Below are 12,363 nucleotides of genomic sequence, written 5' to 3'. Positions count from 1 at the left end.
CCATCTTAAACATGTATGTTTGTCTGAAGTCTCTTTCACTGGCACGGTAATCCCATTACTGACAAATGAAGATGTAATCACAGTTTATTCACAAGGTTTGAAAGATTTATCCCTTTTGAAGGAGAGCAGGAGAAGTGAGTACAATTGGCTGCAACTGACTCCTGAAACTCCTACTGGGACATTTGCAAGGCAAAAATGATCCAGATTGTGAGCAGACCAACATGCATTTAAAACGGATCTCTCTCTGAGACAGATGCTTTTCGCATTTCACACGGCCTTCAGTGCCAGTTTTCATAAACAGAAACCAGTTCTTGTTGGGCTGTAAGTGGCTTTTTCCTCTTAGAATCCCTTGCATGCATTGTTGCTTTGTAGGAGAAAGCATGCACTCCCCCCCCCCCAGCAAATCTGAGGAGGCAGCCGTCTCATTTGACAGAATTTGAGTGCCATCCAGAATGGCAGAGTAGGAGACAGGAGATCTGGCCTTCTCAGATGCTACACAGGTATTTGCAACAAAAGATCCTTCAGAAGTTTCACATTTTCCAAGAACAGGGAAAGGGGGAGCAGGGCCCTGCACACACCTTGCCCACGTGACATTGGCGTGTTTTGCGGAAGGTTGGAAGAGAGGACCTATAAGCTGAATGCGTGCAGGTTCCTCCATGTGATCAAGAACCCTGGCGCAACTGAAGCCCTTGATCACACGAAGTAGCACATGCACATATTCCCTCCCCCTGTCCTGATCTCCCATCCAATGCACAAAGACAGTGAAGTGGGGTGAAGGCAGTGGAGACAGGTAGACTGACAATGACACCCATGGGTGCTGCCCTTCTCCTACCTGGAATGCGCAGAGGAGAATTTCTGAAGGGGGCTTCAGTTTACTCTGCACCCCCATGTGCTTCCACCACTGGTCTAGGAAGCAGTGTGTGCATAATGCCACCCATAATGCACACATCCATCCTCTAATGAAATACTGTGGCTTTGATGCAGACCCTGCAAACCAGCTTTGATCTGAATTGAAAAAAATGACCTGGCTGCTTTTTAAGCAGGTAATGTGTACACAACCTGAGCTCTGTAAGGAGATGGAGGGGGCAGAGAGATGGCGGAAGAGAAAGAGGGAAAGGAGGAAAGAAAGAAGGTAAGTGAGATACAGAAGCAAAGGAAAAAGGAATGAAAGAAGAGTCGGGGAAGGTGGGAATTCAGATCAGAAAGAGAAAAGGTGGTGTGATTCAGTGTGAAAGTGGGGCAAGTCTGCCTTTGTGTTTTTGTTTGCTTGTTTGTTTGTTTGTTTCACTTATATTCCACCTCTAGTCCCTGGGGCGTAGGGCAACATATGTTCCCCCATTTTGTAGTCATAATGGCAGGTTACCTGATAACCAATTAATGGCCCCAGATGAACTTCATGGTTGAGTGGGATTTGAAACATGGTCTCCCACAATAACCACTACATAACATTGGCAGTGTGTGTGTGTGTGTGTGTGTGTGTGTGTGTGTGTGAGAGAGAGAGAGAGAGAGAGAGAGAGAGAGAGAGAGAGAGAGAGAGAATGAATACTTCATATTCTTGAATTTAGGTTTTGAATGGATTTGTGTTCCGTCCGTTATTCACTTAGCCTGTACTATGTGGATTCACCAACTTTCTTGAATGATCCACTAAACTGCATCAGTTTTGAGCCCACACATTCATTGATTATCCTGTGGCTGTACTTGCCTATTTGAGTAATGCACTTTTAATCCTTGGTTTGTCTTTCCAACACAGTTGGAGGCTGATTTGTGTTGGCCTTGTCTGCTAGAACATTTGTGAAACTTGAAGGCAATACAGTATGTCTGTAAACAAAAGCAGTAGCTGTTAATACCATGAATCAAAGGCACTTGCTCTGGGCTTTGCCCTTTTACCACTGTGTTCTGTAGTTGCATCTGTGAAGAAAACATACAATTTGGGGACACATCAACACTTAAGATGAATGTGCAAGATTTATGCATTGCTGATGAGCAATTATATTCACATAAACCAATGGCATTTCTTTTGCAGTTTATTTTGAATAAAAATTGTGGTGCCCGTAACAGGATGCAGTACTCCAGGTGTGTTCTGAGTCTGACCAAGAAAGAATAGAGTGGTATCATGACTTCCCTTGATCTGAACTCTATACTTGTGTTGATGTAGCCTAACAGCATAAGGTTTTTTGCTGCTGCATCCCACTGTTGACTCAGTAAGCTTGTGGTCTACTAAGACCCCTAGATCCTGCTGGCAAGCCAGATGTCCCCCATCTTATATCTGTGCAGCTGGTTCTTCCTGTCTAAGTGTAGAACCTTACATTTGTCCCTACTGAAATTCATTTTGTTAGTTTCGGCCCAGTTTTCCAATCTGTTAAGGTCATCTTGAATCCTGGTTCGGTCTTCTGCCCTACCCAGTTTGGTGCTATCTGCAAAGTAGATGACCATCACCTCAATTTCTTCATCCAAGTCATTTATGCACTCTTGGAGGTGAGTTCTAGTGGAACTTAAAAGAAACAGCCAATCAGTGAAAGAGGTAAGAGTGGAAAGATCGGGAACCTTTGGAGTAGTTAAGGAATAGGACAAGGGTAGAACCTTTGGTCCCTAGTAAAAAGTCTGTTAGGAGGGTGAGATTGGTGCCTGGCTTACATGCTTGGCACTTGCCTCTTCTGGAAATATATGATGGCTCCTCTTCTTTCTCTCTCACTTCCCCTGGACTCCTGCAACTGCAGCAATCTTGCCTCTTGATTTAGTCTCCAAATTCAACTTGTCTTGGACTGAAAACAAGAATTTCAGCATGTCCAGTTTGTCATTGCTGCAGGAAATAGTGCAGAGAAATGAACCACCAGCACACAGCCTGACAGAATTTGCCCAGAACCTTTCAAGGTTCAGGAGGCATCCTGGTTGCACTTAATTGGAAACATCCAAAAGTGAATCATGTGCATGTAATAGAATGTTTCTTTCAGGTACAACTGCAGGTCATGAATTGCCTGCATTCTGCTTAGTGAGTCACCAAAGGCCCTTGACCACATTACTGGTCTCCATCTTCAAGGCCAAGACAGTAAATGGAAACACAGCTAGCCAAGTACCTATGAAATCATTCTCACCTTTCCTTGCCAACAACCACTAATCTAGCACAATAGGCTTGATTCCGTGAAAATTCATTCATTCAGTTTCAGAACTTAAGCCTTTTACAACATGTCCAAATTGGCTCTGAAAGAATTTTGCAATATATAAAGATATAAAACTATAACATACTAAGACCGCAATCCTACAAATTCTTACTTAGGAGCAGGTTCACAGCTTGGCCACATCTCAAAGCCTGAGACATTTAAGGGGATCTAGAAGGTTTAGCCTCCTTCTAAGTATCTCAGGGGAAAGGCATTAGATCTCAGACTGAGGATCCAGAATCAAGGGCTAATCAGTTTTCCAGCTGGCTTGATAAGAGCTTGTTACTGGCCTTACAGCCATGCAGAGGAAGCAAACTCTGCCCTCCCCACTAGGTGCTATCACTTGCCTTCGCCAGAGCCTCAGCATCCAACAAGGTTCTCCATTGTTTTGTCAGGATCACTTTTTATCTCCCAGGTTCTCAGTGAATATTGGGGTTCAAGGCGCATAAGTCTTTAGACGAGACCTGCCATGGCCATGTTTCCCCTTTGTAAAAAAGTCAGCACTGTTTCTGACAAAGGGAGCTTCCAGTAGCAGAGTAACATAAAACTTGGGTTCAGAATTTTGAACCATCCACAATCTCTTCTTAATCTATCAGTTATATGGGCTATGCCCATATATACACTGGGCAACACCTTTCCAATAATTTCCCCCATTTAAAATAACTGGCTGTAAAGGACTAACCTTGGATGAATTACATAAGAGGCCTAGAAAGGGGGGGGGGTCAGGGGACATGACAATTATGGGAGTTTTCGCTTTTTGTCTTTGATATGTATGAATGTCTGAAGTGCTTCCCTTATTCAGCTGCAGGTCAGGGTAAATTACACCACTCTAAAACTGGTAACTGGATCAGCATCTGGCCCACAAGCCATTAGTCAATGAAAAGGATCTGTTCCCTAAGTACTTAATTTCTAGAAAATGGCACCCTGTGCTATTACAAGGATCCTATTTAGAGACAGGCTCTGAAGTAGATCAAAGACAGAGCTACTGGAATGGCTTTTGGAACGTATGTGTGACTATAAAATATTTTGAATGGCTGACAATATTTGCAATCAGCACTGTAAAGTTTTGTGACACTTAATGCCTGCAGATGTTACGTGGCTCAGCGCATTGCTGTTGGCCCAAATTACCAGTTATAAACTCAAGGGAGTATCAGGTTACTAATGCAACTGGTTACTGGATCAGTCTGACGTGTCGTCAGGAAAGACTGGCATTGTAAAATGGAAACTTAGTTCTCCATAGAGATGTGCAAATCAGTGCTCAGCATGCTGGCACTGAGAGTGATGCTACATTTGTTCCAATATAATGGGGGGGCACTTCATATGGGATCAACTCATGGGAAGACATGTAAACACCCTGAAAGCAAAACAGGATGAATGCAGAATGAATGTTCATTGTCAGAAAAGAACAGGCTTAGTCTAACCACCATGTAAACTTCATGCAGACAAATCTGGATGAATGCTGAATAAACAGGTCATCTAGAGGAGACCTTCCTCGCCTCTAGCTGTGCTCTTGGCCCCCTCCAATCTGCCTTCCACCCTCACTCACCATGGCACTGAAGCTATCCTCCCCCAAATCACTGATGATCTTCGCACACATAAATCCAAATGTCTCTGCTCAGTCCCCATCCTCCTTGACTTCTCTGCTGCCTTCAATACAGTTTATTCCTTGCTTGATTCCCCTTATGCCCTCCACCTCTGGAGTTTCATCTTCAGTAGGTTCTTCCACTGTAGACCCTCTATATGCACCACAGGTTATGGGTTTTGAATGAGGTAAAACTTTGATACTTGGAGACTCATGCAGAAGTTGAACAAATAAGAAAGATTTATCATATAGGACAAAGTTGGTCAAGCAAATGATTTGTCAAGAGATCAACTTCTTTTAGGAAACAGTTAACTTATTAATAATCATACTAAAACCAGTGGATGTTACAGGCTTCTAAACAAGGTAGTAAACACACAGCTTGCTTCTTTTAATTTTCAGTTGCTTATTTTTAGTTATTACTCTTCAGTTAGATATTACAGGTTTCTAGACTAGTTGGTAAATGCTTAGCTTATTTCAAGTTATTTCACTTCAGTTCCTTAACTTAATTGTTGCATAAGTGTTACAGCTTAATACTTTGGTTCTTAACCAAGGTAGCACTTTCTGTCAGTTTCCCAACCTTCTAGCAGTCACACTCCAGAGGTACTTATAGCAGCACAATAACAACACACCCAGGGGGTCACCACACTCCTCTGGACTGGATTTGGATTCTTCTCTTTCTAGAAGATCTCTCCCCTTCTGACTGAAATGAGACCCAAGTAGACAGTATCCTCCCAACTCTACTTCTCCTTGCTCAAACCCAGCCCTCCAGTTAACTCCTGGCTTAATACTCTCACAAGACACTAAACACTGCCTTTCTATCTAAGGTCAGAGACACTTTTTTCTACCTGTAGCTATTTTCCTCAGAGTGGATGTTGCACATAGATCAGAACCTGCTCTCTAATTATTTTCTCCCTGCTGCTCTCTCAGATGTTCCCAAACTTTTTTGGCCTACCGCCCCCTTTTCAGAAAAAGAATTACTAAGCACAATTACTGAACCCCCGTGACTGCTTCAGCTGTCCATCACAGTTTGCTTCCTAGCTGCCCAATCATTCTTTCAGTTTCTCCTCATAGGGAGTCCTTCCTCACTTTCCCTCTCTCTCTTTGATCCTCTGTGATTTTCTTTCTGTCCGTTTCCTACTGTCTAATCTCATCACAGCCTGTGACACCCAACTCTTCTCTTGCCTTGCTCCACTCCTCCATTTCCAAGAGTCTCTCTGATCTTCCCCCTTCAGTGCTTCTTCATCATCTCAAGCTGAATACAGTGGTACCTTGGTTTACAACCATGATCCGTTCCAGAGGTCCATTTGTAAACCAAAACAGGTTGTAACCCAAGGCACACTTTCACGAATGGGGCCTCCCCCAAAAAAATTGTGATCCAAAAAAAAAAGGGTTATAATCCAAAAAAAGGTTGCAAACCAGGACACGCACTTCTGGGTTTGAGTTACAGATGCTACCAAACTCTGCCAATTTGTCCTTACCCACAACAACTTCAAATTCGGTGATGACCTGTTCCTTCAGATCAGCGGCACAGCAATGGGCACCCGCATGGCCCCTCAGTATGCCAACATCTTCATGGCAGATTTAGAACAACGTTTCCTAAACTCCTACCCACTCAAACCTCTCTTGTACCTGCGATACATTGACGATATTTTTATCATCTGGACACATGGTCAACAGACCCTGGACACCTTTCACCAGAAATTCAATGATTTTCACCCCACAATCAACCTTACAATGAATCAATCTATGCAAGAAATACATTTTTTGGACACTACTATAAAAATACAGGATGGACGCATAGACACCACCTTATACCGTAAACCAACTGACCGACAAACATATCTACATGCCTCTAGCTACCATCCCAAACATACCAAACAGTCCATTGTATATAGCCAGGCACTACGTTACAGCCGCATCTGTTCCAATTCTACAGACAGAGACTCTCACCTAAGAGATCTACAGCAAACCTTTTCAGAACTAAAATACCCAGCAGATGAAGTTAGACAACAGATCAACAGAGCCAGACTGATACCCAGAGAGAACTTGCTGCAAGACAGACCCAAAAAAGAAAATAACAGAACACCACTAGTCATCACATACTGCTCCCAAGTTAAAACAGTTCAACGCATCATCAGAGATCTACAACCTCTCCTGGACAATGACAGTTCTCTTTCTCAAGCTCTGGGAGGAAGACCTTTCATTGCCTACAGACAGCCACCCAATCTTAAACAACTCCTAACCCACAATAATACTACAACCAGACTTAACACGGACACTGGCACCAGAGCCTGCAATAAACCCAGATGCCAACTTTGCTGCCACATACACCCGGACAACACCATTACTGGCCCCAACAACATCACACATACCATCTCGGGGCTATTTAATTGCTCATCGTCTAACATTGTGTATGCCATCAAATACCAACAGTGTCCTTCAGCTCTCTATATTGGACAAACAGGCCAAACCTTACGCCAAAGAATAAATGGACATAAATTTGACATCAAGAATCACAAAACAGAGAAACCAGTAGGAGAACACTTCAATCTCCCAGGACATTCTATACAAGATCTCAAAGTAGCTGTTTTACTACAAAGGAATTTCAGAAATAGACTGGAAAGAGAAGCTGCTGAATTACAACTCATTACCAAACTTAAAACAATGGAGCGACCTGGTCTGAATAGAGACATTGGATTCTTATCTCATTATACATGACTAAGCCATCTCTCACCTCCTCACCCCTTGCCTTTTCCTGTAAGACCTATTACAGTCGTTAAGAGTCGTCAACAGGCTCATCTCAGCTATCTGCCAATCTCCGATTCCCACCACCCTTCTGAGTAATACCCCTCCCCACCTTCTCAATATATAGAAGGATCTGGCAACTTCTGTTTCAGTGTATCTGAAGAAGTGTGCATGCACACGAAAGCTTATACCAAGAACTAACTTAGTTGGTCTTTAAGGTGCTACAGGAAGGAATTTTTTTATTTGGACTTCTGGGTTTGATGTGTTTGTAATCCAAAACGTATGCAAACCAAGACATATGCAAACCAAGGTACCACTGTATATCCAAGACTAAACCTCATATTTCCCCCTGAACTCCTCCTGTTTCTTATATTCTTCATAGTCATTGAAAAAATTACCAACAGCAACCCTAAATCCATACATTTGCTACCTTTCTGCCTTCCCCATTCATCAACCGCTAGTGGCTTTAATTTAAAGTTTTCCCCAAAGGCTTCTGTCCCCCTTCCTTCCTTCCTTCCTTCCTTCCTTCCTTCCTTCCTTCCTTCCTTCCTTCCCAGAGGCAAGGCAGGGCTTCTCCATGGCTGCAGGAAAACAAATTGCTTCAACTGCAAGGTAGCAAACTGCAGGGCTGCCTCTCTTGTTCCCTTCCACCTCCTCTTCATTTTCAATTTTTTGAGAGGAAGGGCGTGGAAGGAGAAACTGTACCAAGCAGAGTATCTCCACCTCCCACACCTCTGCTTGTATTCTCAGAAGCCGTGTACGATTTATCCAATTAAGCAAATGCATTAAGGGGCATAACAGACGGCTCTTCGGCAGGACGATTGCAGTGACTTTCACCAACCTTCTAATATCAACAAGCCTCCATAAACCGTTAGCAGATTTATGCCTTAGTAAGAATCAATCTATTACTTTCAGCTGTAAATCTCATGTGCTTTGGACACAAAGTGAATTTTAATAAAAATCATATAAGGAACTAGACTCACAAGGCCATGTTTCACAGGCCTGCCAGCATTTGAAACCAATTAATAGAGGCATTGGCAGTGAGCGGAGGGGAGGCAACAAAAACATATCTTTTAGCTCCTGGTGAAACACATGGACATAGCAAAAGTCATCTGAAGAATAAATTGCGGGGGAGGGAGTTCTTTCAACCTCAGGATCCAAGTATCTTTCTTTAAGCATTTTTGTGGTAGGGAAATCTAATTTTCCCAGCAATACTTTATTGCTGTGGCTCCCAGTTATTGTTTCGATCACAATAGTGGGTGGAAATGTTCTGCACCTTGAGCTTAGCCTGGCAGCTAATTGGCAGCTAGTGAAGTTTTTTCAGAAGCTGCTGGATATTGGTGGCACTATTTCTCCCCAATGCACTAGCAGCAGCTCCAAGCCAATCTCAGGGGCAGCTCCACAAAGAGTGCATTGCAGTAGTCCAGCCCGACAATGCGTGGACATCAGTGATCAGGCTATCCAGCCCAGAAATGGGCAAACCTGCCTTCTAGCTGAAGTTCGTAAAAGGCACTCATAGTCATTGAGGTCACCTGTCTAGTGACAGAGATAGATCCAAGAGGACCCCCAGACTATGAAGCTGCTCCTTCTGGGGGAAAACGACACCATCCAAAGCAAGCTGTTGACCAGCTCTTAGGCATGGGAGCCATCAACACTTTTAGCTTGTCAGGATTCAGCATCAGTTTGCTGGCTCTTATCCAGCCCACCACTGCGAGTCCAGGGCTGGCATGACCTCTTCTGACGCAAATATTGCAGAGAAATAAAGCTGGATATCCTTAGCGCATTGATGACACCTCACCACAGATCTCCTAATGTGTTCATATGTGATGTGGTCATACCACAGACTAATAGAAAAAGGGTCTGCCTAAAGCTACTCACTGAATTCAGGGCAAAGGTGAGACTGCAGTCCAATTTTCCTGCCACAGGATTTTGGCCGTGACACAGCACCAACTATCTCCATCGGAAAGGACTCAGTCCTCCAGAACCCTCCAGAATCTGAAAGAAAGAAAACACATATCTGAGATGCTTTGCATTAGAGTTTACAGCTGTTTGCTTGTAAATTCAAGTATTACTTCATAACTTTATTGACTTCTTCAGAGTTAGTTATGGTGTGCAATTATGCATGTAAAAGAGCCTTCATTATCTCAGAACTCAGTTATTTTTGACTAACAGCAATAAGATGTAACACAGTTAAATAACAAGACTGTGGGATGGGGGAAGCAAAGAGGAATTGTAAATATAATCCCAATAATTGTATTGGAGGCCAGGATTTATAATTACTAAATGTGTGATAACGGCTTCCTAAATGCCCATGCTCTTTAAACAACCTAATTTATAATTTAAAAAGCTGACAATCCTTAAAGTGTTTTACTTTATCTTGTCTGGAATAATGGAAGAGTAAGTTATTGAAAACCTTTATTTTTCATTAGCCTTAAATTCAGCGACAATTAATGTGCCCAATTTGATTATAAACTGCACAAATTAAACAATAAAGAGCTGTCTAATGAGAAATTAATTATGAGGAACAGAAGAGGAGCTGGGCTGGATAAAAGTAATAAGTTATGGCCGATGGCAGATGTGTCAGCTTTTAAAGGAGACAAAGGGCTTTTTCCTCCATGTGTGCTGGTGCTGATATGGCTCATCACAGATCAGTAGATCCAGAAGCCGTAACAGCACAGTAATTGAAACTGCCAAAATCAATAGCACTGACAACCTTAATTAAATTAAATATGTCTCTGATGAGCTCCAACAGCATGGCAGCGGACCACTTGACCCTTTCTCCCAGGCTTCCTTGACGGGATTCAGCACACTGCGTGATGGATTCCACCCCCCGAGGACATTTCGAGCACTCCAGCTACTATTGGAAATTGCTCCAGGAGTAATGGCCTTCCCGGTGGAACAAGGGTTTTTGACTTACAATGTGCAGTGCAAGGGGCGGAGGGGGGGGAGCACAGTTTCTTTCTACAGCCACCATTGGACTGAGGTGGTGGAAGAATCCTCAGCTGAACTGATCTTCTCCCCCTCACTTTTTAAACCTCGCTAAACAGTCTCGCTAGATGCTTGCTAGAAAATCAGCTCACAATCTCTTAGGCAAGCAAAGCGCTGTGGAGTGGTGGAAAGAGTGCTGGACTTTGGCTGGGGCCTGGGGCCACCAATACGCTAGTGCCCAACTTTATCTCTCCTTTCCATCTGCATCTGAGGAGGCTGTTTCTGTGCTAAGCCAGTATCCATCAGTGATGGACTGGATTGTGGAGAACAAATTGAAGCTGAATTCAGACAAGACAGGGGTGCGCCTAATCAGTCAAAAAGCAGATCAAAGAACAGGGATTCAACCCATACTGGATGGGGTTCCTCTCCTCCTGAAAACTCAGGTTATTCCTCTTGCGTGTACTCCAAGATTCAATGCTTAGTCTAGACACCCAAGTTTCCATGGTGGCTTGGAGAGAATTTACCCATTTGCAGTAAAACTTAGTGCACCAGCTGCACCTGTTCCTAGAGATGTCTGATGTGACCACACTGGTATATGCCATAGAATCACAGAATTGTAGAGCTGGAATGGACCCCCAGGGTCATCTAGTCCAGCCCCCTGCAATGCAATGTGGGGCTCAAACCCATGACTCTGAGATTAAGAGTCTCATGATCTTCCAACTGAGCTATTCCAGCAGCCTTGGTTGCATCATGTTGGGATTACTGTAACACACTTTACATGGAACTTCCTTTGGAAAGTGTTTGGAAACCTCAGCAGGTCTGAGATGCTGCAGCCAGGTTGCTGACTGGAGCCAGTTATAGGAAGAACAGAAATGCCTTGTTGCAATAGCTCCACTGGCTAATTCTCCATTTCCGGGCAAGATTCACAGCACTGGTTTTGACTTACAAAACCCTATACAGCTTAGATCCAGACATCTGAAGGACCATACCTCTCTACATGAGCATTCCCAGGTTCTGATATCTTTTGGGTAAACCTCTCTCTCAGTCCCACCACCCTCGTAGGCACGCCTGAATAGGACACAAGAGAGAACCACATTGTGGCATTCATTATCGTTCAACCCAACTTACCTCACAGGCTTGTTGTGCTGACACAATAGGGAAAGGGATCTTAGAGTAACATGGGATCGGGTGTAATTTACAAACCAACTTTCCTCCATGAATGGTCCTTGGAGGCCACTCCTAAGGCCCCAGCCTGAGTAAGGAAGAGGCCCAACATCCAAAGTCCTCTGGAATTGCAGAGTTGGAAGTGACCCCAAGAGTCATGTAGTCCAACCCCCTGAAATGCAGGAATCTCAACTAAATCATCCATGACAGATGGCCATCGGACCTCTGCTTACAAACCTCCAAAGAAGATGAGTCCACAACCTCCTGAGGGAGTCTGTTCCACTGCCAAACAGCTCTTACTGTCAGAAAGTTATTCCCGATGTTAAGTCAGAATCTTCTTTCTTGTAACTTGAAGCCACTGGTTCGAGTCTTACCCTCCAGAGCAGGAGAAAACAAGTGAATGAAACAAGTGCCCCAGCCCCTCATCCCTTGACTACCTGCTTGCAGTGCCAAGGCTCTCCTTTGGAATTTAGCAAGGAAGAATAGACACCTTTAAGCAGGCACAGGGTCCTTTCCCTCACTAATGAGAAAGTACAGAGATTGGTTGTCAGGTCAGAGGAGAAAGGTTCCAGATAGCTTCAGCATCTCTTTTCGTAGAAACGAAGCTATGTCATTTGGAAAGCAAAGACTGGGTTATGAAAAAGAGAAAATTGACTGAGAAACCTTTTGGCTTGGCTCTGTGTTATGCAGGAAAATGTACATTATAAGGATCTAAAAAGGCAAAGGAACTTGGAGAGTCCTTATGACACCAGGCCCTTGATAGTCAAGTTCCACTGTAAAGCGGACATT

At 43.6% G+C, this 12,363-nt stretch overlaps 1 long non-coding RNA gene across 1 annotated transcript; it reads right to left on the bottom strand.

The window, feature by feature from the left end:
• Positions 1–1,911: 1,911 nt before the first annotated feature.
• On the bottom strand, positions 1,912–11,559 carry LOC308594674. The gene is made up of 3 exons (XR_014011549.1): positions 11,400–11,559; positions 9,361–9,477; positions 1,912–2,762 (listed from the first exon to the last, which is right to left on the bottom strand). It is a non-coding gene; the product is annotated as an uncharacterized lncRNA (long non-coding RNA).
• Between the last annotated feature and the right edge of the window lie 804 nt (positions 11,560–12,363).

The sequence above is a fragment of the Podarcis bocagei genome, assembly GCF_964188305.1.
Source record: "Podarcis bocagei genome assembly, chromosome: 9".
Lineage (NCBI taxonomy): Eukaryota > Metazoa > Chordata > Lepidosauria > Squamata > Lacertidae > Podarcis > Podarcis bocagei.
This window is presented reverse-complemented; position numbering and strand designations above follow the sequence as displayed.